General features: G+C 44.2%; 1 protein-coding gene across 1 annotated transcript in view; it reads left to right on the forward strand.

Moving 5' to 3' along the window:
• SCAF8 (SR-related CTD associated factor 8) overlaps positions 1-20,557 on the forward strand; it is a 184,640-nt gene extending 164,083 nt beyond the window's left edge. The window contains exon 21 of the mRNA XM_034991072.1: positions 20,239-20,557. The gene's annotated coding sequence lies outside the window, so the exon portion shown is untranslated. The remainder of the gene's footprint in view (positions 1-20,238) is intronic.
• The last annotated feature ends 7,421 nt before the right edge of the window (positions 20,558-27,978 follow it).

Raw genomic sequence — 27,978 nt, forward strand, 5'->3', positions numbered from 1 at the left:
CTGAAAACCTGCAGGTGAGATACAGACAAGCCGTCAGTCTGTCCTCAGAGGTTCATGTTGTCCTCCAGGCTCCCGGCATGGGCTGGAAGCTTCTAGATCTCTGACTCTTGACTGCAGCAGCATTTGAACACAGTGCCTCGCCTGGCTCCGATGTCCTCAGCGAGCAGTTAGTTGCCCTCACACCGCGTCCTGTCTGCTCTCCGGCCCCCGGAGGAGAGAGGCCCACCAGCCCCCAGTGGCTCCTGCTGATCTCCGCTCAGCGGGCCCCCTGCCCCCCGCCCAGCCCCTCGGCGCTGCCCAGTTCAGCCAGTCCACACAGTGTGGTGAGGACACAGCCGTGAGGCGAGAAGCAAATGAGAGCTGGGGCCCAGATGTTCCTCTGTGATCCCAAATTCTGTCTGTACCAAAATGCACACTCCATTTAAAACATTTGCTTTTTGAAACTTCTAAATTGAACGTGAAACTTGAGTTGAAATCTTTACTCTCAAAGTAGATTTCCACTGGCTTTAAGCAGGTATCTGACCTGAATAAGTTCAATGCAGTCAGATGTCATCATGAGGAACTAATATTAGTCATCAGGAGCACCTGTCTTCTTGTCAGAAAATGGGGATAATCACATTTATTCATTTCATAGGATGGGCAAGCTATAATTACTGAAAGCTAATGTTTTTTAAAAACAACTTTTTATTTTTTTAATTTTTTAATTTAAATTTTAGTTAACATACAGTGCAATATTGGTTTCAGTGAATTCATCACTTACATGTAACGCTGGGTGCTCATCACAGGTGCCCTCCCTAATCCCCATCCCCCACCTAGCCCATCCCCTCCACCTCCCTCCGTCAACCCTCAGTTTGTTCTCTACTGTTAAGAGTCTCTTATGGTTTGCTTCCCTCTCTTCTTTTTTCCCCCTTCCTGTATACCCATCTATTTTGTTTCTTAAATTCCACATGAGTGAAACCATATGGTATTTGTTTTTCTCTGACTGACTTATTTTGCTTTGCATGATATATTCTAACTTCATCCATGGCATTGCAAATGGCAGGATTTCATTCTTTTGATGGCTGAGTAATATTCCATTGTATGTATGGACCACGTCTTCTTTATCCATTCATCTGTTGCAGGACTTTTGGGTTCTTTCCATAATTTGGCTATTGCTGATAATGCTGCTATAAACATCGGGGTGCATGTGCCCCTTCGAATCAGCATTTTTGTATGGTTTTGGTAAATACCTAGTAGTGCAATTGCTGGATTGTAGGGTAGCCCTATTTTTAAGTTTCTGAGGAATCTCCAGAGTGCCTGCACCAGCTTGCATTTCTGTGGGTGCTTTTTAACTAAGACGACTTACCCCTTCTAACACACACACACACACACGCGCCTATGCACACCATCACCCCTTCTCATGACACCACGGATATTTCAGCGAGGCTCACCAGCAAGCCTAACGAACACGGCTCACAGAGGCTCCGTAGTGCAGAAACAAAGACCACTGTTGCAAGCTTTAAGTAATGTGTTCCGCTTATCCCCTTCCCTTTTAAGTTTGTCATCTAGGGCATACCAAGATCTGAAAAGATGTCATGGAGAAGCCACTGGGAAATATAATGCATGGCTTCTGTCTTCACGTTTGGGACCTTCCTGGGCCTTCCCAGGCCCCAGGAGAAAGGTGGGAAAGTACACAGCTTGCGCCCTCTCACAGCTCATCCTTACCAGGAAGGCAAGAGCAGCCTGTGCCTGAGTCCACTGCACCCCCCCAATCCCCTCACTACCCCCCCACCCTTGCCCCTCCCCTGCTTCCCTGCCCTGCCCTGAATTCTCCCGCCTTTAAAGCCTGGGGAGCCAGGCTGGGCAGGAGGGACATCAGAGGAGTCACGACCCCCCTGGGCTTCCTGAGGGTTCTGCACATCCATCCTGCACACCCGTTTCCCGTATCAAGACTTGTGCGTCAGAGGCACACTCTGAGTGGCAAACAGGGTGAGCCTGAGAGAGCTTTCCCAAAATCATCCCTGGGCTGGGGGCCCTTTTCCTAATGCTCTTAGGGCAGCGCGTCTCACTGGTTCCCATCCACGGACCCTCGATGGCAAAGATAAGATGGCCAAGGAAACTGCCGTCCTCTAGGGGCGGAGGGCACACCGGGGGTCAGTCACAAGCACTGAATTGTCTTGTTTTATCACAAAACTCACGCGTGATGTTCCGACAGACAGGTCTGTCTCCATCCACCAGTTGTGGTTTCGCTGTATCAAACCACTGAACTCCCGGACTGCAGCTTCTCCCCTGAGGCTCCAGGAGCATGTTGGTGTTTGTCCGAAGGTACCCAGGTGGCCCGAGCCCTCTCTGGATGGGGGGGGGGAAGGGCTGCCGGAAGGGCCCCGGCAGCTCACAGAGTTGTCTCCACACTGTACCCCTGGGCCTTCCAGACACTCCTCGCTCTCGTTCTCGGCCCGTCTGGCTTCCTCCCACCTTGCCATTACATCATTATCTCCCTTCTCCTCGCTGGGCGTTTCCCCAGCTCCCACTGTCGAGTCTGTGGGAAAGTGAGATCCTTATCTCTCTGCCCCTTTTCCCTTCTTGTTTCTCTGAGACTGCTCAGATCTTGCAGACTTTCCTGCCAGTTTCCCAGCTTTGTCTGCTGTTGGACCGTGTGGGCAAAGCTGGGGACCTCAAACAAACAAGTCAACAAACAAACAGGGCACTTCCAAGCTGACGAAGAAGTTCCCACCCATATCCCTCCCCTCCCACTGGTGGCTCCGTTTATAAAAGAGTAGACGTCCCCTGTGTTCTGAGGCCAGGCTGAAGTTAGAGGGAATTTGGAACAACAGCCCAAATCCCACATAGAGATCATTCCTCCCACTTCTCCAGCATCGTGTCGGGAAGGCAGCCTCCCCATGCTCGTGGAGGACATCCAGCCCAATACCCATGATTTAATGGACTCTTTCAAAACAGTTTGTTCATGCCTCATATGCACAGAACCTTAAAGAAGTGTGTGGTTGCTAATGTTGTGATTTAGCAGATGATGTCTCAAATGATGGTGGAAAATGTAGGGAAAAAGTTCTTCTTAGCTAAAGTAGGAAAGTGCAGTAATCAGGGATGCAAGAAGCATCTTGGTGATTAAAAAAAAAAAAAAAAAAGGTGTCCTGCCCCTCATCTAAGAGTCTTACAAATGTAGATAGTAGTGGGAGGACTAAGCACTCACAAGCACTTCCTGGGCATTAGGCCCTGTGCTAAGGGCCCACCCGTATCCCATTACTTAGTACTCTTCACAGCCTCTGAAGTAAATTCTTATGACCACCCCATTTTGCAGATGGCTTAAGGGGACTTAAAAACATCCTCAAAGTCACTTTGCTTCAAAGCAAGAGTCAATAGCCAAATCTTGGTCCCTCTGACTCAGAAGCTCCATTGTGTAACACACCCAAACCCACACCCACTTCTTTCTCTGCAGAAAGCTTGCTTTTCTTTACAATAAGGAACAATATCTAAAACCAACAAGGGCACCAGAACTCTGGAATCACATTTACTTTGTGGTCGGTAGTGTCTTTCCAGCGTTTTATTATTTTATATTTAGGGAATGCATTTAGTGAGGCACTGTGTTTATTTTTCCGCCAGAGGTTATCTTGTCTCTTAGCAGTTAGAATTGTTTTTGATAAGGAGATATTTACATCTATAATTTAGCCAGGATATCTTCTGGATTAATTTTATTAATTCCTGAAAGCTGTGAGTGCTACAGCCAAGTCCTATGAAGGCAATTTTCAACATCTTTATAAAGGCTACCTCAAGAGGGAGCTCCTTGCAAGCCTTAGATGTATTTGGTTCTCTCAGGCCTGAAACTTGGATTTAAACGTATTTTCAGGCAGAGAGAACAGGTCACCAGAAGGGGTGAGAGGGGGCCAAAATGGGTGAAGAGGATCAAGAGGTGCAAACTCCCAGTTATAAAATAAATAAGTTGTGGTGATGTAATGTACAGCCTGGGCAACGCAGTCAATAATATTGTATTAACTTTGTTTGGTGACAGATGGTGACTAGACTGTTGTGATGATCAGTTTGAAATGTATATAAATACTGATTCATTATGTTATACACATGAAACAGAATATTGTGTGTCAATTACACATCGATAAAAAAAATTTTTTTTCAGAGAATGGATTGCAATCCTATAGGAAGTTCATGGAAGAGGCATGAGGAAACAAAATAGAAGTGCAGGAATTTGAATTCTTAGGATGGAGGCCATGGAGATCCAGAGATTTAGAGTCTATAAAAATTACTATAAAGAAAACTTGAAGAAAAAACTTCTATAATTCTTTTAGTATGTAGAATCACAGTACTAGACAGCCTCCCAGGAAGGCAGGGAGAATCCCCACGCTTTTCTCTATCGTTAAATACTTCAGGGAGGACACAGTAGGGAGGTGGGAGGCAGGATTCTCAGTTCTCCTCAGTAACCGTATACATAGTTTAGTGTACTGATTCGGTATCCCAAGGCAGAGGGTGTGAGGGCATTCGTGCTTTATAAAAATCGTATTAGCTCTTTGGAAGAAAATGCAGAGGCACAGCTAAAAAAGGCAGGAGAGAAATGAGAATGGAATTCTAAAAAAATATATATATATATTTAATTATTCCAGAAAAATGTATGAAAAGAGGAGCGGAGGAATTAAAAACAAAACAAAACAAAAAACAGTTGGGACAAATAGAAAACAAATCAGAGTAGCAGATTTAAATCCAATCACATCAATAATTAACATTAAATGTAAGTGGACTAAATACTCCAATTTAAAAGCAGAGATTGTTAGACTGGAAAAAAAGAAAGACCCAAAGATATGCTGCCTTTAAATATAAATATGGGTAGGTTGAAGGTAAAAAGATGGAGTAAGTATGTCCTACAAACAGTATGCTTTAGAAAACTGGAGTGGCCATACTAAGACAAGATAATAGACTTCAGAATGATAAATATTATCAGGGATAAAAAGGACAATTTTCCAGGAACACATCACAATCACAAGTCTGTATATGCCTAGTAATAGAGCTTAAAATATATGAAGAAAACATTGACAGAATTTAAGGGAGTGATAAGCCTACAATTGTAATTGGGGATTTTAACATCTTTCTGACAGTAATTGACAGAATAACTGGACAAAAAAGCATTTCCATTCATCTAAATGGGCCATCCACTGGGGGACTGAGCTGGTGTCAGCCAGTGGATGCTCTACTCACAAGAGGTTTCTATTTAATTTTCTTGACTAATGAAGAAGCAGCTGTCTCAGCATCCTCTGTTACACAAAGGATGTCTTGAGATTGATTATAATTGCTGTGAGAGTGAACCTGAGGTCTTTACCTTGGCAAGCGAGCTGGAGAAGATTGCCTCTTCATCCCCACACTTGAGATCAACCCCATAGTCTAGACAGGGTGAGTTTCTAGTGAACAGAGTAAATTGCTTCTGCCCAAATAAGGCAAGGCCCCCTTCTCCAAGGAGCATTCTGTAACTGCTAGAACCCAGGCTGTCAGGGAAGTGGGCTCCTTGGAGGGCCCTCCATGCTCAATGTTTGATTATGCTGATGAGCCCTTGAGTTTAGACTGGAGTTTTACCTATATAATTAAGTGACACTTAAGATCACAGACCCCGTTATCTTTCAGCCACTCACTTCAAGACCAGACTGTTGTTGGAGGAGCTTCTTAATAGGATTATCGCACACAAGGAGCAGCCTCCTCCTCCCAGCTGCAGGCAGATCCCGCCACCCCTCCCCTGTCACCTACCGAATCTCAGCTTAGTCATCTCCTGTAGTGATCAGCTGAAGAGTTTTCCCAGCCTGCAGAAATTATGAATTCAAAAATTGTGGATACTCTATCAAGATAATACAGAGTAGTTATTTATGTTAAAGCATCTTATGCTTCTGTATCAGTTAAGGCATGTGTGGTCGTGGAGACTGGACCCTCTGGACTGGTCTGGAAGTAATTCTCTTTTCTAAGTGAATGTTTTCTTAGTTCAATTTAAGCCTTATTCCCTTATGTTCTACCTTAAAAGGAGCTGGAAAATAGAAGATCTCTTATTATCCACCTCTATAATAGATGGAAATAAGGGCACACAAGCTTAAGTTGAGCCAAGAAGCCAATTAAAGAAATTGTGCCTATTTGGTGATTTGGGAGGAAATATTCAAGATCAAAATACTATATTTTGGGGTGCCTGGGTGGCTCAGTTGGTTAAGCGACTGCCTTCGGCTCAGGTCATGATCCTGGAGTCCCTGGATCGAGTCCCGCATCGGGCTCCCTGCTCGGCAGGGAGTCTTCTTCTCCCTCTGACCCTCCCCCCTCTCATGTGCTCTCTCTCTCAAATAAATAAATAAAATCTTAAAAAAAAATACTATATTTTGTTAGGCAAGGGGGAAAAGTCCTTAAAATGTATTGAATTAATAGGGAGCTGATTTGCAATGGGCTTTCATCTGCAGACCAGTAACACATTACATAAGATTCCACCCAGAGCAGGAGAAAGTCAGAAAAACATTAGGGACTAATCCAGGGAAAAGAGATAAGAGTAAGTACTCAGGCTAATCTATGGCATCATTCAACCTACCCTGCCCTGAGACACTCGGGTGCCCAAGTCGGTTCTTTTATTTTTAGAATCGAGATTGGCATTTGGCATCTACTGTTCTTTCCATCTGGTTTCCTCAGATAGGTTCGTAACTCTACCTGATGCCAAAGAAAGCCTTTGTGTGCTCCTTAAATCCTTACTGGTCCCAGTGGTGAGTCCCCAGATGGAATATGGCATTTCCCCATTTTGCCTTTAGTGAAAGCAATAGAACATGAGACGAAGACTTTTCACTCTAGCCTCCTGAAAGGCCCTACCTTTTCCCCCTAACTTTTAGTACTACCTAGATAATGAATAATGAATGGGGGATGGAGGGGGAAGTGATGGTATCATTTCAGAAATAATGTGATCCATCAGCCTAAATTAGTTACTTCTCTTCTAATGACTTAATTACGTCTTCCAAAGTGGAGAAAGACATTTGGAGACCATTTATTTTTCTGTAATAGATGTAAGAAAGGAGAAAGTGGTGAAAAAAAAATATTTTTACCCTTTTTCTTCTAATTGTTTAATGTGTCAAGAATCTTGGCACTTGGGGCGCCTGGATGGCTCAGTCGATAAAGCGTCCGACTCTTGGTTTCGGCTCAGGTCATGATCTTGGGATCGTGAGATGGGTCATGATCTCAGGGCTGTGAGATGGAGCCCCACATTGAGCTCTGGGCTCAGTAGGGCGTCTGCTTGAGATTCTTTCTCTCCTTCTCCCTGTCTACCCCCCACCACACACACACTCTCTCTTAAAAAAAAAAAAATCATGGCACTTTTTACTGGAAAAAGAACACAGGACTCAAGTCAAAGAGGTCCCTTACTAGTTTTGTGACTTTGGGGCTCTCCTGAGCCTCCATGTCTTCGTCTGTAGACTGAGAAGTTCAGTCCTTCCCTCCCTGCGTCTTGAAGGTATGTGAGGGGGCCATGCTACAGGTGAGAGGCTCACGCAGGTAAGGGGCTTTGTGGGCACAGTGTAGTGGTCAGGCAGTCCTATTTACCAGTCTTCATTGCAATCTAGAGCTCCTCTCTCCAGCTAGTTAAGCCTTCTCATTCCCCGTTTCTCTCTGTTTCCCTAAGTTCAGGCCATTATTCCCACTATCACACCTTCCTATTTTTCTTTTTTCTATTTGCTCTTTCACTCGACTGGTCAACTATCATGTTTTTCATTATTTACCATGTGCCCAAGCTGCAAGTGTGACATTTCTGTCTCTAAGACAATCTTTAAACACTTCACAATACTTTCCTGTTGTGGTTTTTTTTTTTTTTTTTTTTTTAAGATTTTATTTATTTGACAGAGAGAGACACAACGAGAGAGGGAACACAAGCAGGGAGAGTGGGAGAGGGAGAAGCAGGCTTCCCGCGGAGCAGGGAGCCTGATATGGGGCTCCATCCCAGGACCCCGGGATCATGACCTGAGCCAAAGGCAGATGCTTAATGACTGAGCCACCCAGGCGCCCCAATACTTTCCTGTTTAAAGGGATCAATTCTTTAGGTTCATTTTTCTAATCTTAGGGGTCTGTACTTTCGTATTCCATGCTGAGCACCAGGATTTGAGTTCCGGTTTGGGAACATGATCTGATGAAAGAATTGAAGGCATTTCTCTCTGTGACTGCCTTTCCCAGGATGCTGGGTGCCTCTGCCTTTACCCTCCCCTCAGAGCAGCTTAGCACAACTCCTGCCTCTAGCAACAAACTAATGTTTTCCAAAGCTCCTTTCTTTTTCTTTCCTCTTTAGCTCCAGATGAAAATCCCTCTTTAAAGATTTTTAACAACTGATTTGTTGCAAGACATTCGGCTAGAAAGTAATTTTATCCTACATTGCTTTTTTTGTTGTTGTTTTTAGTTCAAAGATCTAATTGGCTTTATTAAATGATTCACCAATCAGGCAGCCTTTCATCTAGCAAGTGGAGGAGAACTGAGAATGGTACAAAATGGAAAGTTTTTCTAAGAAGAAGGGTGGGGCAAGGAAGTTATTAGTAAAAGAAAAGATTGTTTCAGGCAAGGTCACCTCCCCTGAGGGGGAAGAGCAGAGGGTCTTATCATGCAGATGACCTCATCTTCCTTTGAGAGATGGAGAGGGCCCATTGGACAAATGACCTCACTGATGCTGACCAGAAACTTCCTGAGTGGCCAGTCAATTCTTCATTTCTGGGGGACGCTGAAACTGCAATTAGATTAGGTATGAAGCCCCAGTTTGGTGACGGCGCCTAAGTGACACCATTTTAGCCTGCGGTTTTCTTTTTCACACAGATCACAATATTACAGTCCACCCCCTGGTCTTTGAACCTGGATCCCTTGTAGCAGAACAGTTATAAAAGTCAAAAGATCCTGGCACATGACTAGAATCTCATCCAGTCATCAATCACTATCCAGTCCATCACTGTATCTTATGAAAATGTCTCTGAGGGTGAGGTCTTTCAGGATTGCAGGCTTCTTCTCTTCCATCTGGTCAGGTTCCCAAAGCAGGAGTGGTCTCAGGAATAGAGGCTTCACTCTTGCAGGCATGAGGCCCCAGCCGGAGGCCGAGGTGAACAAGGTGAGGTGTGGGGAGAGGGTGCTGAGCTTCCAGGCCACGTCACTCTCCCCACATCTCCACATGGCCGCCAACCTGGGAGTTCTTCTTCTGCGTTACTCTTATACTCTCACATTTGAGGATTGGTGACCCGACTCTTCTTATGAGGATATGTTTCATTGATGTAATTCTAAAACAATTTTAAATCCACAGATTAAGAACATGTGTCTCTTCACGTCACATGTTAAAAGAGACTTCAACTCATTCTGAAATCTATATTGAAGAATGTCTTAAAGCAAAATTGCAACCTTGTATATTAACTATACATTCTATCAAGTCTCAGTAGAGTGACCTAGAAAGTCAGACTGGAGGCCCATCTAACCTAGAATTCTTCCTCTGACAAAGGCGTCCAGGCTGTTTTGTTGGGCAGGAAAGGGGGTGATCGGTTTGGAAAGATATGGTTTCCCTCCCTTGTATCAGTCTCAGAATGTCAGGAATGTTCCTCAAAGGTGGATCTGTCAGCATGACCTTTGCCAACTCCTGCTTCAATCCTTTTATATTGTATCTGCTACCTCTTGGGACATAAGTTTCATGTTTTTACTATCTACAGTAGTCCAGTACTTCCTCTTTTTGTCCTAAAATTACTTCTTTCAAGTTTCACGGAGGGTGCCTTTAGGATTTGGAAGCAATGATTCCATCTGCAATTTCTCTATTCAGTTCCGCTTGATCCTGGAGGCTTTGATGGTATCTGCTCAGCCTTTGTCAAGACCGAGAAAGCTAATTTTGCTTCTGAAAATGGAAAATTTTCAAAGGAGCCTTCCTCCAATGAGGCAAATTGTTTTAGAGCTAAGGTGCAGTGACCCTCATTGTGGAGATGCAGGAACACAACCTGGGGACTGTTGACAAAGGGTTAAGTGTCACGGACAGCATGAGTAGAAGCGAAAAACAGAACTGATCCAAAACATATAACGTATACTCCAAAATAAGCCAGGCTCGCCCCACTTAATGGGATCACTGCAGACATGCCAAATTCTACAGCTAGTCAATTGTATACATATGGTAAAACTTTTCATACCATTCAACATTTGCTGCCATATGATTTTAATTACATACAGATTGGGTAGCTGAAAGAAAGCACTGGAATTAAATAAAGTTAAACACAAGCCCTTTTATAAGCGGCCCTGGTTTAGGTTAGGATGTATGCAAATGGCTGCAGAGGACAGGAGAGGAATGTGTGGTGTGGGGGGACTCTGGCGATGGGCATGACTCATCTTCAATCTGGGGACCCAGTTGTTTATCTGGAAGGGGAGCGTTTACAGAAACAGGGATTATTCTCCTTTTGAAGTTGAAATTTATGCTGATCCTTGCACCTTGTTACTCACATTCTTCCTGCCCAACTACAGGGTTTTCTCTGCAAGACAAAATTGCTCTCTGGGCAAACATTGCCTTGACTTTTTTGAAAGGCTGTGGGTTTTAGATATGGCAAATTGGTAGATTGGAAACTTTTCTCCCTCCAACCAGACTTTATTAGTCTGTGCTCCTTGTTTCTCTGGAGCTAATTTTACATAATGAATTTAAAAGCAAGGCTGTTTACTTCATTCAAGAAAGAAACAGAAAGCAAATTTTGCTTCGGCTGGGCCTCGACTGGGCAGAGGGAAAACCACTGCTCTGGAATGTGCTTTTTCTCAAACTTGAATGGCGTTTCTTTGGTTTTCTCCGTAACTTACCATTACAGCTTTTACTTACCAAACATCTTTTGGGTAAGCCATTCTGAATCCCAGCTTTCTCTTTTCTGCGATGAAGATCCTGACTTACTGAGCTCACTTATTGAGGTTTCCCTGGATTCTTAGGACTCTGACCTGGCCAATCCCAGGCCCTCCAGGCAGAGGGTGCTGTGACACCCCCCCCCCCAACTGGAGGAGCGGAGACAGAGCTGGGGTAATAAGGAGGAGAATGACACCCGGTCTCCAAAGCCTGTCTTAGGAGCCCATCAGATTGTTTCAAGGCAGGAGCATGCTCATAACCTTTCCTTTGCCAGTGAGCTGGGGGTGCCAGGGAGTACACTGCTAAAGGAACAGATAGAGCTGGATCAGGCATGTAAGGTTCTTCACCCCTCTTTCCATGGGAAGACAGCACAGCAAGCTGAGAACTTTCACAGTCACGGGGGTGATGAGCTGGGGGAATCCCAGCTGTTGGGCAAGAAGGCATTTCCCCCACTGCTGCCCCCTCTGGCTGGGGCAAGCAACGGTGATGGCCACCTCGGGGTGGGGGGGGCGCCCCTCACTGATCTGAAGGGAAAACATCTCCATCCATGTTCGCCCACCTCTCTTTGTTCTGGCAAACATACACATTCCAGTCTATCTATCATTTGGGCTTTGGCCTAGTCACTTTTCTTGGGGAAGTCACCAGTTTTAACCTTGAGGGACTTGCTTTCCCCCCAAAATAATGTCTACGGGTTGAAATGTCTCAGTTTGGGGGAAATGGCAGAACTATCAATGAACTAAATGTTGCCACTAGTTATAAATTTCTTGAGGGTAGCTTCTACATCTTACCCTCTTTGGTGAGATAAGTGAAGAAAGACTAAACAGAGAACAAATTAATTTCACTTAGTTGAAATGGATTTTTTAAATGGACTGTTTAGTAATATACTCAGGTATATAAAAATGACACCTATCAGTCATGCAAGTTAGTTTTTCCACCTTTAGGAAGGAAGTCATTTGTACTTAATTTCGGGTATGATTCCTCATTTCTTTTTCATATTTATTCCAGTAGCCTTAACATATTGGCCTCACTTCCAAAAACCACATCCATAGAACCTAGATTCTTAGTTACCAAACTCAAGAAGCAAGACATACTGAAGTTAGCTACAGGGGAGCTTTTGCTGTGCAGGGCAGCGCAATGAGCCAACTTTGTTATGAGTTTAGCTGTCCCTGTCTGGTGCTTCCCCCCACCTCTACCTCTTTGGGACTGCAGCCTTCTGGGGGATGTTCTCTTCCTTCCCCCACACTGGGGAGGAAACAGGCTTATGGGGATGAAACAGGGGCTGAGGCAGGACCAAAGGCGTGACTGCTTTGGATGGGAGGTGGCTCCAGCCCCTTGCCCTGGGGGCCTGCTTTTCCCTTGCTGAACTTGACCGTTCTGCATTGTGTGCCAAGTGGTAGGAGAGGAGCTGGAGAAGTCACAGCTCCTTAAAATATAGGGGCTGCCCTATATTAAGCAGAGACACTTAAACAAATGATCACAGCACAATGTAAGAATTTGCTAGAGTAGGGGTATAAATCAAAAACAGGTAGCCCTAAAAAAAGAAGCAGATACTTATGCGTAGGAGCATCACTGGATATGAGGCTGGCACAGCAGCTTGGGGCCAAACTGCCCCCACCATGGTCGATTATAATTGCTTATTGACATGTTGGTATCTCCAGCCAAACTATTTACACCCCAAAGTCTGGGAATGGGTCTTACTACTTTTCTCTAGTCCTTCTGAGTCCCACTGTATGTGTGTGTTTTTAAGACATCTTTGTTTGTAACTCTTTTTCCAACTTTACTGAGATATAATTGATACATAAGATTGAGTAAGTTTAAGGTCTATTGCTCTGATACCTTCATATATTGCAAAATGATCACCACTGTCACATTAGATAACACCTCCATCCCGCTGTGTTTTTAAGAGGATACAATGGATTTTCATTCAATAAATGCGTGAATGGATGTTGGTTGGTATTGGAAGTCATTTTAACCCAGACTGATATGCTGATTGGACTATAGACAGGTCATATACTGCAGAAACTTGTTTGGACTTCATCTCTTGGGGAATATAAAGATCACTAAAACAGAGGGGTGATCTAAACATATCTGTGTTTGAGGAAGAAATTCTTGCTATAATGTGACAGATTGACTGATTTGTGAGAGACTAGAAGTCGGAAGGCCAGTTGAAAAACTACCATAATGGTCTGGAGGAGATATGAGAAGGCTTGAGAGGGTAGAGACTTGAGAGAGATTTATAAGGTAGAATTAGAATCCAGCTCCAATTTGGGTGACCAATGGAATGGGAAGGAGGGAAAATCAATGATCACAGTTGACTCAGGTGAAACAGTCTGACTTTCAAGTAGATTTATAACTCGAAGATTAAAAAGAAAAAGAACCTCACACTTAGGCACTAAACATAATTAGCTTATTAATGTTGGTTTAGAATAATGAAACTTAGGGAATAAGAATTGACAAACCGAGGCGCCTGGGTGGCTCAGATGGTTAAGCGTCTGCCTTCGGCTCAGGTCATGATCTCAGGGTCCTGGGATCGAGTCCCGCATCGGGCTCCCTGCTCCTTGGGAGCCTGCTTCTCCCTCTGCCTCTCTCTCTCTCTCTCTCTCTGTCTGTCATGAATAAAAAAAAAAAAAGAATTGACAAACCAATAGGGTTTACATGGGTATGTGATAGAAGGAACAGATTTATATAGTGTATATAATACAAATATTACTTTTATAGTATATGTAATATGCAAATATACAAGAGTATATTCTTTTTTTTTTAAAGTTTGTTTTTTTTTAAAGATTTTATTTATTTATCTGACAGATAGAGAGACAGCGAGAGAGGGAACACAAGCAGGGGGAGTGGGAGAGGGAGAAGCAGACTTCCCGCCAAGCAGGGAGCCCGATGTGGGGCTCGATCCCAGGACCCTGGGATCATGACCTGAGCCGAAGGCAGACACTTAATGACCGAGCCACCCAGGCACCCCAGTAAAGAGTATATTCTGATGCTTTAAGAATAATCAGGGCTGCTGTATGTAGTCTCACATGCTGTGCACTGCACAACTCTGGGGGACAACATTAATAATAGCAACAGGTCACCCTGTAAAGCTATCGTATATTCTCTTATGCTTCAGCACAACGTATTCATAGAATGTTGCTTTGAACAACAAGTAAATAAGCTGCCTAAGATGGGAATTTGGTAGACTTGCAAAGTTTAATCATCAGATGGGAGCCCTTCTATGGCCAGGTCATTAGTGTTAGATGTGTGGTGGGTGGGGTGGGGGAGGGTGTCTTTTCATGTTGAAAATGAGAGAAGTTTTTCTCCTTTCATGGGACTCGAGAAATTATGCTCTTATACTCCGTTCCGACAGCAATGGGAGAATTCAGCTTCTTGTTGGTGTTTATGTTCTAAGGCTTCAAAGTGAGTAATGTGTCTTGTGCCATGGTGCTCAGTGTTTCTGCGTGTTGTTCAAAGTGAGTAATGCAGAATGACACGTGGACCTAGCCATTTGAAGGGAGAAATTCACAGAAGCAGATGAAGAAAAGATAATCCCTTATATTCTTTCACAACAATTATATGTTACTTAAAATTTGTGTGGATTTTGCTCACATGCTTCAGGGGAAATAGTTTCAAAATGTGACCACGGACCAGAGTGTAGGTTTGGCTCGCTCCCAGCTGTGGCCTGTCGTGGCTGGGTGTCTAAACCATCACAGCATTGCTCAGTGGTCTGCAACTGCTTTAGAAGATGCGGGAAGCTTTGCAGAATGTATCAGAGAGGAGCATCTTCCCCGATGTCAAACTGCCGAGGGCCAATGGAAGAGACAGGGGCAGCCCAGGCGACTTGGCATTGTAGGTGGGGTCCCGATACTCACGCCCTTGGGAGCCAGTTGCCAAACTGGTATCTGGAATGGGGCCTGGGCATAGTGCAGGTAGGGTACAAAGCATTGTGCTTCTCCACACTTAGTCATCTAGTAGGAACATGTCAGGCTGCCTCCTCCAGGGCCCTACATTTATTTTAAAGAATGTTGGAAAGGAAATATATCACTTGCCATCTTCCTCCCTCTTTGGGCGTGTTTATTGTGATTGGAAATCATTCTGGTCCACATGGTTGTGGCTTTCCCCCACCCTTTGTGCCCCTATGTTAAACAGCCCTCTGTGCAAATAAACAGAAGAGGGCGAAGCATTTTCTTCAGCTACAGAAACAGGAGTGAAGTTAGACTCTGGAGAACGAGAATCGCATAACCACGGCTTGTGTCCTCTGCAATGTGCTTTTCTTGTCCGTGGAGCCAGGCCAGGAGGTCCAGCAGAGGCCTTTGCCATGCTGGCTGGGAGCCCAGGCCCAGGTATTCTGCTGTAAATGGGACTGCTGGCCCTGGTTTGTTGTTTAGTAGAATTTGCCTGGGTTTATCTTGACCATGCCTACTGGGAGAGGAAATTCTGAGCTCCTCTGAACTTGATTAAAACCTAAAAGGGAACATGCGGTTTCATTTTCTCTTTGTCCTACCAGCCCTGAAAACAACAAGTAATTGATCAATGTAGTCTTAGTTCCCAATTTTAAACAAATGATTTATTTATGTAAATCCCTTTAGTCTAAAAGGAAAAAAACAAAAAACCTGTAGATACAGAAAGCCCCACAAATCAAGTGCATGGGTTTGTGAAGTACCGTAAGGGGACACCACCCAAGTCAAGGAATAGAACTTTACTACTACCCTGCAAGCCCCTTCCGTGTGTCCCACCCCAATCACAGACCCCCCACAAGTAACTCTTGCGCTGAACTTCTGTGTTAATCACTTCCTTGGGTTTAACTTTTAATAGTTTTACCACCCAAATGTGCCTCTCTAGATTAGAAAGTATAATCCTGCCCATTTAAAACTATTGAATGTATCTTTCACTGCTTTTTGAAACTGTAGATACTTCCTCCAACCCCATACAACTTATCTGTTGAACAACCTTTAAGTAGAACTTCACGTATTTAAGTTAAATTCTACCAGCAACACACCCACTTTACTTACTTTTCTTGTGTGAAATATTATTTCGAGACATTTTTTTTCCCTAAACACAAGGTAGTAACACCTAATTTTAATCAAAACATAGCCAAACCAAAAAAAAAAAAAAAAAAATTATTTAAGAAAGCTAAGGAGCCAAAAAACTTTTGAATCTAGACTTAGCAATAGAAAAGTGAAGTTGCCTTGCTGATGTTCAGGGAGAGCTTTCCATTCTATGATACTAATGATTTTGTGATGTGTGTGATTATGATATATAATCATTACATTACCTATGATCATCTCTATTCTGGACAAAGAATAGAAAACAGCTCATGGCTCTGTATGAAAAAGCAAACCAACAACCAAGATCATGAGCAAGGTTGGAAGTTAAAACGCGGCTCCCTGCTCGGCGGGAAGCCTGCTTCTTCCTCTCCCAATCCCCCTACTGTGTTCCCTCTCTCGCTGTGTCTCTCTCTGTGTCAAATAAATAAATAAAATCTTTAGGGAAAAAAAAAAGTTAAAATGCAAGGACTCTGGTGTCATGGGGGTCTGACTTTCTATTCTGGTTCTGCCACCATGTGATGCTGGACAAATCACTCTGCTTCTCTCTCTGTACAATGAAGATCATTTTTACTAATCAAAGTCAATCTGTACTTCTCTTACGAAGAACAATTATTTATTAAACTTTCCGCCTGATTATTGTTAACCCTTGAAAATGTTAGTGACACCCGAGTCCTTGGTTTAAAACTAAAGATGTGTGAAAAACAACATACTCGAGAAGCATCAAATACAATTTTATTTACTTGTGAGCACTAATGCTTTTCACTTTTTACTTAGTAATAATTTATTGGCATTGATAATAACTAAAAAATGGTCAATACTTACAGAATACCGTGTAGCTCATGAAGCACTTTAACATCAACTATTTAATTTGTTCTTAATAGAATAAACACTCATACCCTAATTATTTCTCCGCTTTCAACATATGCTGGTATTCTTTCTTTAGCCATCACCTATAGTGAAGGGGAACTTATGAAAGACTTTGTTTTTTGTATGGTTCTGTCACACATGATAGGTGAGGAAACATAAAACATAAACATCGAGTTGTTATTTTTCTATATATTTTGGGGGCTGTTTATTTTGTGTAGTACCTAGTTCTTGTCATAAGTCTGGGGGCGCCTGGCTGGCTCAGTAGGTAGAGCATGTGACTCTTTGATCTTGGGGTTGTAAGTTCGAGCCCTACACTGGGTGGAGAGATTACTTAAAAAAAAAAACACCCCACTTTATTATCATAAGTCTGTACAAGGGAAATGTGGATTAAATAACACATATGATAATTAATCTTGACCTCATTTCATGTCATTGCTTGTTAAATGATAAATATGTAATAACCAAGTCACCAAAATAACATAATGAACTTGACTCCCCCCTGAGCTACTTCTTGTTGCAGTCACTTAACTCCCATGTCAGAGAGCCTTACAACCTGAGTGACTCATCTTTTTTTTTTTTTTTTTTAAGATTTCATTTATTTATTTGACATAGAGAGACATAGTGAGAGAGGGAACAGAAGCAGGGGGAGTGGGAGAGGGAGAAGCAAGCTTCCAGCTGAGCAGGGAGCCCAATGCGGGCCTCGATCCCAGCACCCTGGGACCATGACCTGAACCGAAAGCAGACACCTAACGACTGAGCCACCCAGGCGCCCCACTCATCTTATTCTATAGGAAGGTCTTTATTTCTCTTGCCCCGAATCCTCCCTCGGAAACTGGAGGAGGTATCTGCATGGTGGTCTAGCGGACTGCCACTGATCCTCAATCAACATGGTATCTAGAATATCTGAAGGTAGTTTTATTAAAAGAGAAAATTTAATAATGATTCTATCCTGATAAGGGAGATTGCAGTAACCCGCCATCCCAGAGGGGGTGCTGCTCTTGAGATTCGGATCACCTAAAGGGCCCCACCTCTGACTTCCCATCTCCCGGCCTTCCAGACTCCAGAGGCTCTTCCCTGCCCTCTCTCGACAGTGGGAGGATGGGAATTCATTCCAGACCTAGCTGGTGCTGGTGGACCTTCCAACAGCTCCCACACATCTAGCAATCAGGGCTAGATATGGGTTCCATCTTCTTGAGGTTTAATTCCCTCTTCTTGAGCCTGGCTTCACTGTGCAAACACAGAGCTAACATTGTGCCTTCTCTTGGCTTCAGAGGTGCCCGCCTTCTTTCCAATGTTGCAGGAAAAGAGACCCCTACCTCTAGTCCCTGAAACTTCATACCAGTCCTTGTCGAGCTTGTCCTAACGCTGAGCATTATTAGGTTTGGCCATCCCATCCTTAAGAGAATTTCTCTTTGGTGAGAAACCAAGATTGTTCCCAGCTCCCTCTGGGGCCAGGTGCTAATGGATCCACAGGCAGACACTCACTGACTCCTCTTCGCTCTACCATTTTGTGTGAACTTCTAATAGAGCGCTTGTCACTTTGTTCTATAACTGGAGAGCTTTCAGCTTCTTTTCACCATGACCCACAAAAGGAAATATATTTTACATTGCAAACCAGTACACACAGACATATACACGATTGATACAGATATACAGACATTAATCCATGTCAGTTTCCTTACCTTTACCTCCTGCATGCTGATATTTCTTATTCTGTGCTGTTCTGGTCTACTTTATTTATTTGTTCATTCATTTATTTTTAATGCTGATCAAGACCCACTAAATTAATTTCATGATCATCTAACAAGTCACAAGCTGCTGTGTGAACAACAGTGCTAGTGAATGTACCTGACTCCCTGTCTCCCCCCGCCCCCCCCACCTCACTGCAGGCAGAAAACAAAGTATGTCTATTTCTCCTTTGTATACTTTGTATACTTTGGTGCCTGGCATGTAGCAGATGCTCGGATAAATATTTGTTGAAGGGAAGAACTCAGCCTGAATCATTTTTTTTTTTTAAGATTTTTTTTTTTTAATTTATTTTTCAACAGAGAGAGAGATAGCGAGAGAGGGAACACAAGAAGGGGGAGCGGGAGAGGGAGAAGCAGGCTTCCTGGCGAGCAGGGAGCCCGATGCAGAGCCCGATCCCAGGACCCTGGGATCATGACCTGAGCTGAAGGCGCCCTCAGCCTGAATCTTTATGCCCATCTCTACCTTGCTTGGCAATTTTAAGAACTGAGTGAGATCATGTATTTAGGGGAGAGAACACAGGGCCTAGCACCAACAGATGCTCAATTAACATATGTTTCTTTAGGGTTTTCTAGACTAGCTCTCCCTTTAATTCACTGTCTGATTGCACTGCAGTTTGTGTGTGTGTGTGTGTGTGTGTGTGTGTGTTTAAGTGTAATGTGGGTTTGAACTCCATTAGCCTAAGGCCTCAGCCAGCTCAAGTACTTTAGGATTTTCTGAGTTGCCATGGAGCCAGGGACAAATTGCCCTTCAGGAACAGGCTGAAAATATGGGAAGGTCATGGGGGGGGGGGGGGAGAGTCCTTTTTGTCCTTACCCTGGCCTGGGACTCATTTCTCCATGAAAAGTAAAGACTTGAGCTTATTAGAATTTCTAAAATGAAAATTACTTCCACATTTTAAAAGACTATAGGGGCGCCTGGGTGGCTCAGATGGTTAAGCGTCTGCCTTCGGCTCAGGTCATGATCCCAGGGTCCTGGGATCGAGTCCCGCATCGGGCTCCCTGCTAGGCGGGGAGCCTGCTTCTCCCTCTGCCTCTGCCTCTCTCTCTCTCTCTGACTTTCATGAATAAATAAATAAAACATTAAAAAAATTATTAAAAAAAATAAAAATAAATAAAAAATAAAAGACTATAAAGTAAGTTTAAACTTCACATGTAAACTTAAACTTAACCCCTAGGGAGGGTTTTGTGACTCGAAAGTCTTCACGAGGGCTCTCTCTTCAGAGGCACGGCACCTAAATTAAGTCTGTCGTAGCAGAAAGAACACTGGTCGGTGAACCTCTGATTCCAGCAGTAACTGGTGGTGGGGCAGCCTCTGCAGGTATCATTTCTTTGTCTACGAAAAGGAGAATCTCACCTGTCCTCAAACGTCTGTGATCCCAAACACGAACTTTGAACCCTTCATTTTATACTCACTGGAATGCGTTGACCATTGGGGAGATAACATTCCAATGAAAACCTCTCGCAGTTGCAGAGTCTGCACTAAGTACGGTGCCTAAACCCTTTTCTCTAACAGTTTCTTGCTGTTTCTATGTAACAGTAGTTACATAGAAGGTCTAACGGATGTTTTACTGGCCTGAGAGCCAACGAGTCAGGTTATCTGTGAGCTGTATCAATTAAGCCTCAGAAATCAAGCTTTTGCATGAATCATCACAGTAATTTGTTTTGGAATTGTACTTCATCTTGCCCATGAAATGTGAGTGTTTCCTTTCACGTGGTGTGAATTGATAATTCACATGCGGGTGATTTAACGAACCAACTTGTTTTCTTCCAGGACAGAATGGCTCGGAGGATCACGGAGCATCTAAGTCTAGCAGAATATGAAGTCTTTCCTCTTCGGCTGTCTGGATTAAATTTAAGAAGGTCAGTAGTGAATTCCGTCTGCCACCAGCTGGTATCTGCACACCCAGGTTCCTAATGCTCAGGCTGTCCTGAAGTTAGCGGGGTGATTAGGAACATATGACCTGCTTTGGCGTTAAATTCACAGTTTTTTCAGATGTCTAGGAAAAGTAAAATGTTTGGTGTGGAGAGGTTATCAGAAGCTTCTCGTGTGCTCTCTCTGGGCTTTGCCTCCCATGTTGATTCTGATGGGGAAGAAAACCAGATAATAAGAGGTTCAACTTGAAAGCTAAGCTCTCCCCACCCAAAATGTCAAAAAAGACTCCCTTACCTTTGTTGTTTTCAAAATGAACATGTATTCAGCTTCCACACAATTCAGGGGCTGTCACATGGGTAGAGAGTAAAAGTAGCTGATGTCGCTGTTGTCTTCTCCTAGCCCATTTCTCCAGGGCTCATTTCGCCCATTGCATTGACCTTCTGATCAGTTTCCATGGCCCGCTCTACCTTCCCCGTAAAACAAGATGCTTGTCCCACCATGTTCCTCCCCTGAGAATGGCCCTGAATAGTCCCCACCTCCCTCAAGATTAAACTCAGCTTCCCAACCTGGCTTTCAAGGGCTCTGTGACCCAATCCCCACCCCCTCCTCAGCCTCATCTCTCACATCCCTTCCTCACCCTTGGACCCATCATGTGTTGGGTCCCTCTGTGTCCTTGCTCTTGCTCTTCTTTTTCTGGCATGATCTCCAGCCCCTTCTTCCCCTACCCACCTTGCAAGACGCCCTCATGTGACTACACCTCTGGGCAGCCTTTCTGGGACCCACTGCACCAGGCTGCAGCCTCCTCCATGTGCCCACGGCCCCTGCACACACCTCCATCCTACAATCACCACATCATGGCCATATTACACTTTTACTTTTCTCTCCCTCCTGCTGGACTGGGCGCCTTCTAGTCAAGGACTCCCTCATCTTGAGGCAGTCAAGGGACCAGTCCCTGGAACCTCACTACCCAGGTTCTAATCCCAGTTCTATCACTTACTGATTGTGTTAGACTCCACCTCCCATCTTCCTTCCTTCCCCTATAAAACAGGAGTCATAAAATTTCCTGCATTTCAGGGTTTGCGTGTGTCAAGTGCAATAATGCGTATGAAGTACTAGAGACAGTGCTGGGTATGAGGTAAGAGGTATATAAGTGTTGCCTATTATTAGTGCTCACTAAAGACTAAGTTCAATGAAACTGTGTGTTTTCCCTTGAAGATTAGTACATGCAAATTGCAACAGTGATTTGTAGGTAATGGATCTTTTCTGGAAATTTTAGAATGTTTAGCTGAAAGAAGCTGAATGGAAATATAATATTTCGTGAAATCTTAGGGGTTTCTTCAGTTACTCTTCATTAAATAGTAGAATCGCCAGGCTAGGAAGGCATCACCACTGCTTTGATTCCAGATGCTTCTAAGCATATAGGCCTTTTAGAGGTCTCTGAAGCCCATTTTAGGTTCCTTTAAAGCCTTAGTTTGTTTGGGCTGCTATAACAAAAATGCATAAACTCAATGGCTTATGAACAATACACTTTTATTTCTCACAGTTCTAGAGACTGAGAAGTCCCAGGTCATGGCACCCCAGATTTGGTGTTTGGTGAGAGCCGGTTTCCTCACAGTGTTGCCTTCCCAGTGTTCCCCACGTGGTACAAGGCGCAAGCTAGCTCTCCCGGGTCTCTTTTGTAAGGGCACTAATCCTAATCAGGAGGGCTCCACCCTCATGACCCAATCACCTCCCAATGGCTTCCCCTCCTAATACCTTGAGGTTAGGATTTTAATATATGAATTTGGAGGGGGGGGACACAAACATTCAGACCAAAGCACCTCCCACCCCTATAGAGAAAATATAAGGTTGATTTTTGAGGTAGATTGAGAAGGGTGTGCTTCCTTGTCACTATTTTGTGGGGGCTACACTTTGCCTGAATTTCTATTTTTGAATGAGTTCTTTTAACACGTATTGCTATTGAATTTTTATATGAATATCAAATTCAAATACTGGGCTAAAATCAATATGGTCTTCTTGGAGATTAGCTTTTTTTGTCAGATGCATACAAAGGGGCTGGTTTCAGGTAAGGTGAGATTGCTAGTCAATTTTTGCATTCTTTCTGTGAAGTGCTGTAATTTTAAGAGCACCCCTCAGCTGCTTCCTGTGTGACCCTCACACATAAATCTGAGACGAGAACCTCTGTGAACTGAAGCTCTGGTACGAAGATCACACATCAAGAGAATTCCATTTCTGTGGAATTTTCCAGCCTATGCTCATGGTCTGACATTCATGAGATTCTGTTGTGTTTGGATGAGAAGAAAAATTCTCTGTGACCTTGAAACTTTTGTTTTGGATGGCTCCTCCTTCTATTACTTCCTCATTGCATTAATGGCTGCCCCTGGATCCAAGATAAACCATTTTCCCATGCCTGCTGAGAGACCGAAGCTTAAACATTTGACATTCTCTGTTGCCACGCTGTTAGGACCAGCCTCCTCATTTGCGCGTAAAATTCTAGGAGATAAACAATTGGGGATATATTTTCACATGTGTCAAACTCACCCTGGGCACATATACCTTTTGTTACCTCTTTGAACTCTGAAAGAGATTTCAAGAGCGCGCACAGAGGGGTAGATCCCCGCGTTTGCATTGGGTCCATTCCCCATTCCAGCCCCACCTGCTCTTTTCCCCTCACCTGAACATCTGAGCCAGTGGAGAGTAAACAGACAAGTGCCACCCCACCCCGCCCTATGGGCAGCCCTAATCTTATAAACATGGACGCATGCACACACACATACAAGCACACGTGGACACACTTGCCTGCAGCCATCCGCCCCCGAGCATGTACACAAATACTTCAGGGTTTATAAAAGGTTCTCTTCAAACATGCACCAGATGTCTGCATGGAGAGTCCAAGTATGGAAAGGGACCATCTAGAGGCACAACTTGAGTAATCTCTGAATTTCTCTTATGAGACCTTCATTCTCATGGCTCCTGTCTTTCCTTCTGTCACTGTCTTCTCTCCCTGGTACAGCTCCAGCCTGAGGTATCCCTCATGTAGATGCTACTGTGATCTGTTTTTCCAGTGATTACTCTGAACCACCCACACTCTGCCCCTCCCTCTTATAACCAAAGGAAGGCACTGGCAAGTTCATCGGACCATCTGGGCAAGAGAGAGCTAAGCCCAGGACAGAGAGCCAGCCCTGAGCCCCATCGTTAGTTTGTTCTAACCAGTTGTGCTCTGAAACTAGTAGTTCAGGAATGCTAAGCCAGGGCCTGATATTGTAACATCAGAGTTCAGGGATCTAAAGAGGACCTCATCACCTAACACGGAGTGACCAGTTGAACCACTCTCTGAGGATATATATGAGCTGCATGACCCTATGGTCATGTCAGGTTTTATTTGTCAAATTCAGGCAAAATCACTGTGCACAAAAACCATTATTGCAAAAAGTCTGGGGCCCCGCCAGTGGGATTCGATTTTAGAAGGATGTGCAAAAACACAGAAAGAGAAGAGTGACTAAGCAGGGATGAACATGACAAGAGATTTAGGGCAGCAGAAGCCTTAAATGAGCCTTGGCTTGCAAAGATACAAAGGATGGTTAAAAGAACTTCTAAACTATCTTTAGATGGAAGAACGTGCAAATGGGGATCACTGAGGGGATTAAATGAGCAAAGAGACCCCTCCAGCCCTGGGAATCAATGATTCTACCAGACAGATGTCGATGTTCTGTATGAGGTCCACAAATGTCCAAGGATGTGAATGAGGGAGATAATTCTAGGGGCGGAAAGATTGGCTACTGAAGTATTATCCGTTATTATTGCTTTTCATCTAAAATGTTTAATGTGGATTCCAGAATTACTGAATTTATTCCCAGGACGTGGTTTATTTTCTGGGAGAATCTGATTTATGCAGGGTGCTCTGTCATTAGCTGATAATACTTACTCTGTTCTTAAATGGTGCCTCTCATCTGTGGATCTCAAAGAATTTTATAAATATCATTTTGTTCTCATGTGTGACTTTGAATTCATTTGCACGCTCGTGAAATAGGTGGTAAATACTTTTCCACCCAGACAAAGCCAGAATACTGAAATGGGTATCTATTGAAATACTGGGTGTCCAAGTGCTGGTGGATGAGACCCTGATATGATGCCCAAATGAACTCCAACCTCTTCCCACCGTTTAGTCCCACCATTTATGTCAGATCTTCCTCTGACATTAAACTTGCAAGGAAGATGTGAAGTTTGGGAGAAATTTCCAGATTTCTAATCAGTGTGTAGATTTGAGAATTGCGTATCCCTTCTGGAGTTACAGAATTGGAGCTGACTTATATTCTATCACACAAACTCATACACAAAACTAGAGCTGTCTGGAAGGTTCTGGAACAGGATGGAACACTTTATCGTCACCTCGCCACCCTGACCCCCGTCCCACCTGCCCAGCCCATTATCACTGTTTCACTAGTCATGGGGAATTCCTCTGGGGTCCAAGATAAAGGGGAAGGCTCACACATTACAACCTCCCACCCCACACAGTTCTGACTCTGATACTGACATTTTCATGGTTGAAATCCAAACACTACCTGCTGCCTTAATTTCCTCTCCACTTATCCCTTCTTAACCCCTACCGTCCAATGCCCACTCTCTCCCCAGCAATGAATGCACTTTCAAAAAGTCTTCAGTGACCTCTTGCAGTTCCAAAAGGTATTTCTCAGGTCATCCCACTTGACCTCCCTGATGCTGTTGCCCAAACTATCCTCCTCCTTGAAAGTCTCTCTTCCTTTGATCTCTGTGGCCCTGAAATTCCCATTTTCCTTTCACCCTTCTGGTGGTTTCTCTTTCTCATTCTGAGGGCATTCCACCAGGAATTCCACCAGCTCCTGTGGTCCTTTAGCTTCTCTGACGCTCTTGTGGGATCAAGTCTTGCCATCCCTTCTGTGACAGGGATACAGATGCCTCTCCCTGTCTCCTAGACTGAAAAACTGAGAGCTTATATTCATACTTCTTTTTCTTTCATTTCCTACATCCAGTGGCTCACGAGTTTCTATCTTCCCTCTGAAATAGCTCTTAACACTCACTGCCATCTCAACTTGCGCCCCTAGCACCTAGAGCATTTCCCCCCAGACTCTTTTGATCATGCATATTAGCAAAAATATGTTCATATACGGACCTCAAATTTTAAGTTTTTTTTTTTAATTGAGATATAATTGTCTTCCAGATTTAGATCGTTTATGTGTTATCGATTGTATTAATCTGCTGATTGTCTGCCATAGACGGGGTGGCTTAAAGAACAGCCTTTTTTTTTTTTTTCCACAATCCTAGAGGCCAGAAGTCTAAGATCAAAGTGTCATCAGGGTTGGTTTCTGGTGACAGCCCTCCTCCTGGCTTATAGACACTTACCTTCTCACTGTGTCCTCACATGGGCTCTTCTCTGTGCGTGCACAGGAGGGGAGCCTGGGGGTGCAGAGGGAGAGAGGAGAAGGAGATCTAGTGTCTCTTCCTCTTTTTATTAGGACACCAGTCCTATCAAAATAAGACTCCACCCTTACGAGCCTGTTTAGCCTTTATTACTTCCTGTCTTCGAATACGGTCACATTCGAGGTTGGAGCTTCAGCACATGAATTTGGCAGGGACATGTGTCACTTGGTAACATACGCAGTTTCTATTAAACTATTTAAGATACGTAAAATATACACTAAAAAATATGGGAATTTTATTTTATTTATTTTTATTTTATTTATTTATTTATTTGAGAGAGAGAGAATGAGAGGCAGCATCACAGGGAGGAGGGTCAGAGGGAGAAGCAGACTCCCCGCTGAGCAGGGAGCCCGATGCGGGACTCGATCCAGGGACTCCAGGATCATGACCTGAGCCGCAGGCAGTCGCTTAACCAACTGAGCCACCCAGGCACCCCTAAAAAATATGGGAATTTTAAAAGTAAATGCAAGTAAGAATTCCGATATTTTCTTCCCGTTATCTTAGTGGATCACCTTGAGCACACGTGGGAGTACACACCTGTCACTTGAACCCATGGATCTAGGGGATGACGACAATGTCCTAATGGCTCTGTCCACTGCCAGGCTTCTGCTTTGCCTTCCGATACTGCACAGCCTCTGTATCGATCTTTATAAAACTTTGGTTTCTTTTTCTCCCTTCTTCAGAAAACTTTGGTGCTCTGGGGAGCCCAGAGGACAGTCCATTGCCAGCTTGACCTTCAGGGTACTCTGTGTCCCAGACCTCTGCTTCAATCCCTTGTCCTTCCTGATGACCCACTTGGGCCCCTTCCTCCTCCTCTGCTGGTCCTGGGCCTCTAGCTTGCCTCAGCACCACCTTGCCTGTCCCTCCAACATGCTCTCCCTCCCTCCTCAAAGTTCTGTCCCATCTTTTGGTACATGGTCACCTGCTGCTCAGCAGTGTTGCTCATACTCTCATGGGCACCATCTTTTTTTTTTTTTTAAAGATTTTATTTACTTATTTGACAGAGAGATAGATAGAGAGCACAAGTAGGCAGAGAGGCAGGCAGAGGGAGAGGGAGAAGCAGACTCTCCACTGAGCAGGGAGCCCGACGCGGGTCTCGATCCCAGGATCCCGGGATCATGACCTGAGCTGAAGGCAGCCGCTTAACCGACTGAGCCACCCAGGTGCCCCTCACGGGCACCATCTTATTTTTCAGCTGGATCATGAGCTCCAAGAGGGAGCTCACAGGGCAGCCTGAGCCGTCCCAGGGGTTGTGGTTGGGCAGAGACAACTGTGGAAGCCTTGTAGGCAATGGCACCATCTGATTGCTGATCACACGTGGACCCATGGTCTGAAGCTTTCCACGGCCAATTCCTCAACCTACTCCAGCTCAGCTTCTTGCAAATGGTATTTCCCAGAAGTTGGTAATATATTCTCCTAAAGATTTAATGGAAGAAAAGTTGGCTGCTTATTTGAAAAGTATGCTCTCGACTGCCAACTCGGAGTGCCTTAAATTAATGTTGACAAATGTGAGATTTAGTAGCGAAGCATCCATCTCTTTAGTGCCTGATGGGGCTCAAGACGTGCACGTAAATCATTCAGATGACAATTTTCTGGGCTGAGCACTCGGCGTTTACTTGCCACAACGCAGCGCACCTGTTCGCAGATGGCAGCACTGGGACGCTGAGGATGATTTGAGGTGCTGGCCACTCAGGAGCAAAATGACTTGGAAACATTGAAATGCGAGCCTGGAGCTGTCTCCAGATCTTCTTGAATTCCCCTTTAAAACTCATCAGCAAATGCTGACCTGGACTAACATGCAGATCTCAATTTACCTCCGGGACTTGAACTTTATGGCCCTCAGGCTGCGCTGCAGCCATCCAGTTTCCGGTGTGTCCCCAGGGACTGTCAGTCCTGGGATGGATGGCCCTGGAGACCCGTTCGCTGAAACCTACCCTTCGTTGTCAAATGAACGTGTGCAAACGGAAACTTAGTTTTAGGAGGTGATTGTCCCAAAGCCTGGAGTGTTTAATATTTAAACTACCTATTTTTTCCTTATTTACCTGGCAAACTCGGCAGAGTTGGTGACTGTCATAATTGTGTTCAGAGTCCAAAAATCATGTTGCGGAGTATGTTTCAGATGTAATATGGTTCAATGTCGTGAACCAAGATTATCTTGCCAACGCCTTTGGGTGCTGTGCA

The sequence above is a fragment of the Mirounga leonina genome, unplaced genomic scaffold (genome assembly GCF_011800145.1).
Source record: "Mirounga leonina isolate KUSES-001 unplaced genomic scaffold, KU_Mleo_1.0 Mir_53, whole genome shotgun sequence".
Lineage (NCBI taxonomy): Eukaryota > Metazoa > Chordata > Mammalia > Carnivora > Phocidae > Mirounga > Mirounga leonina.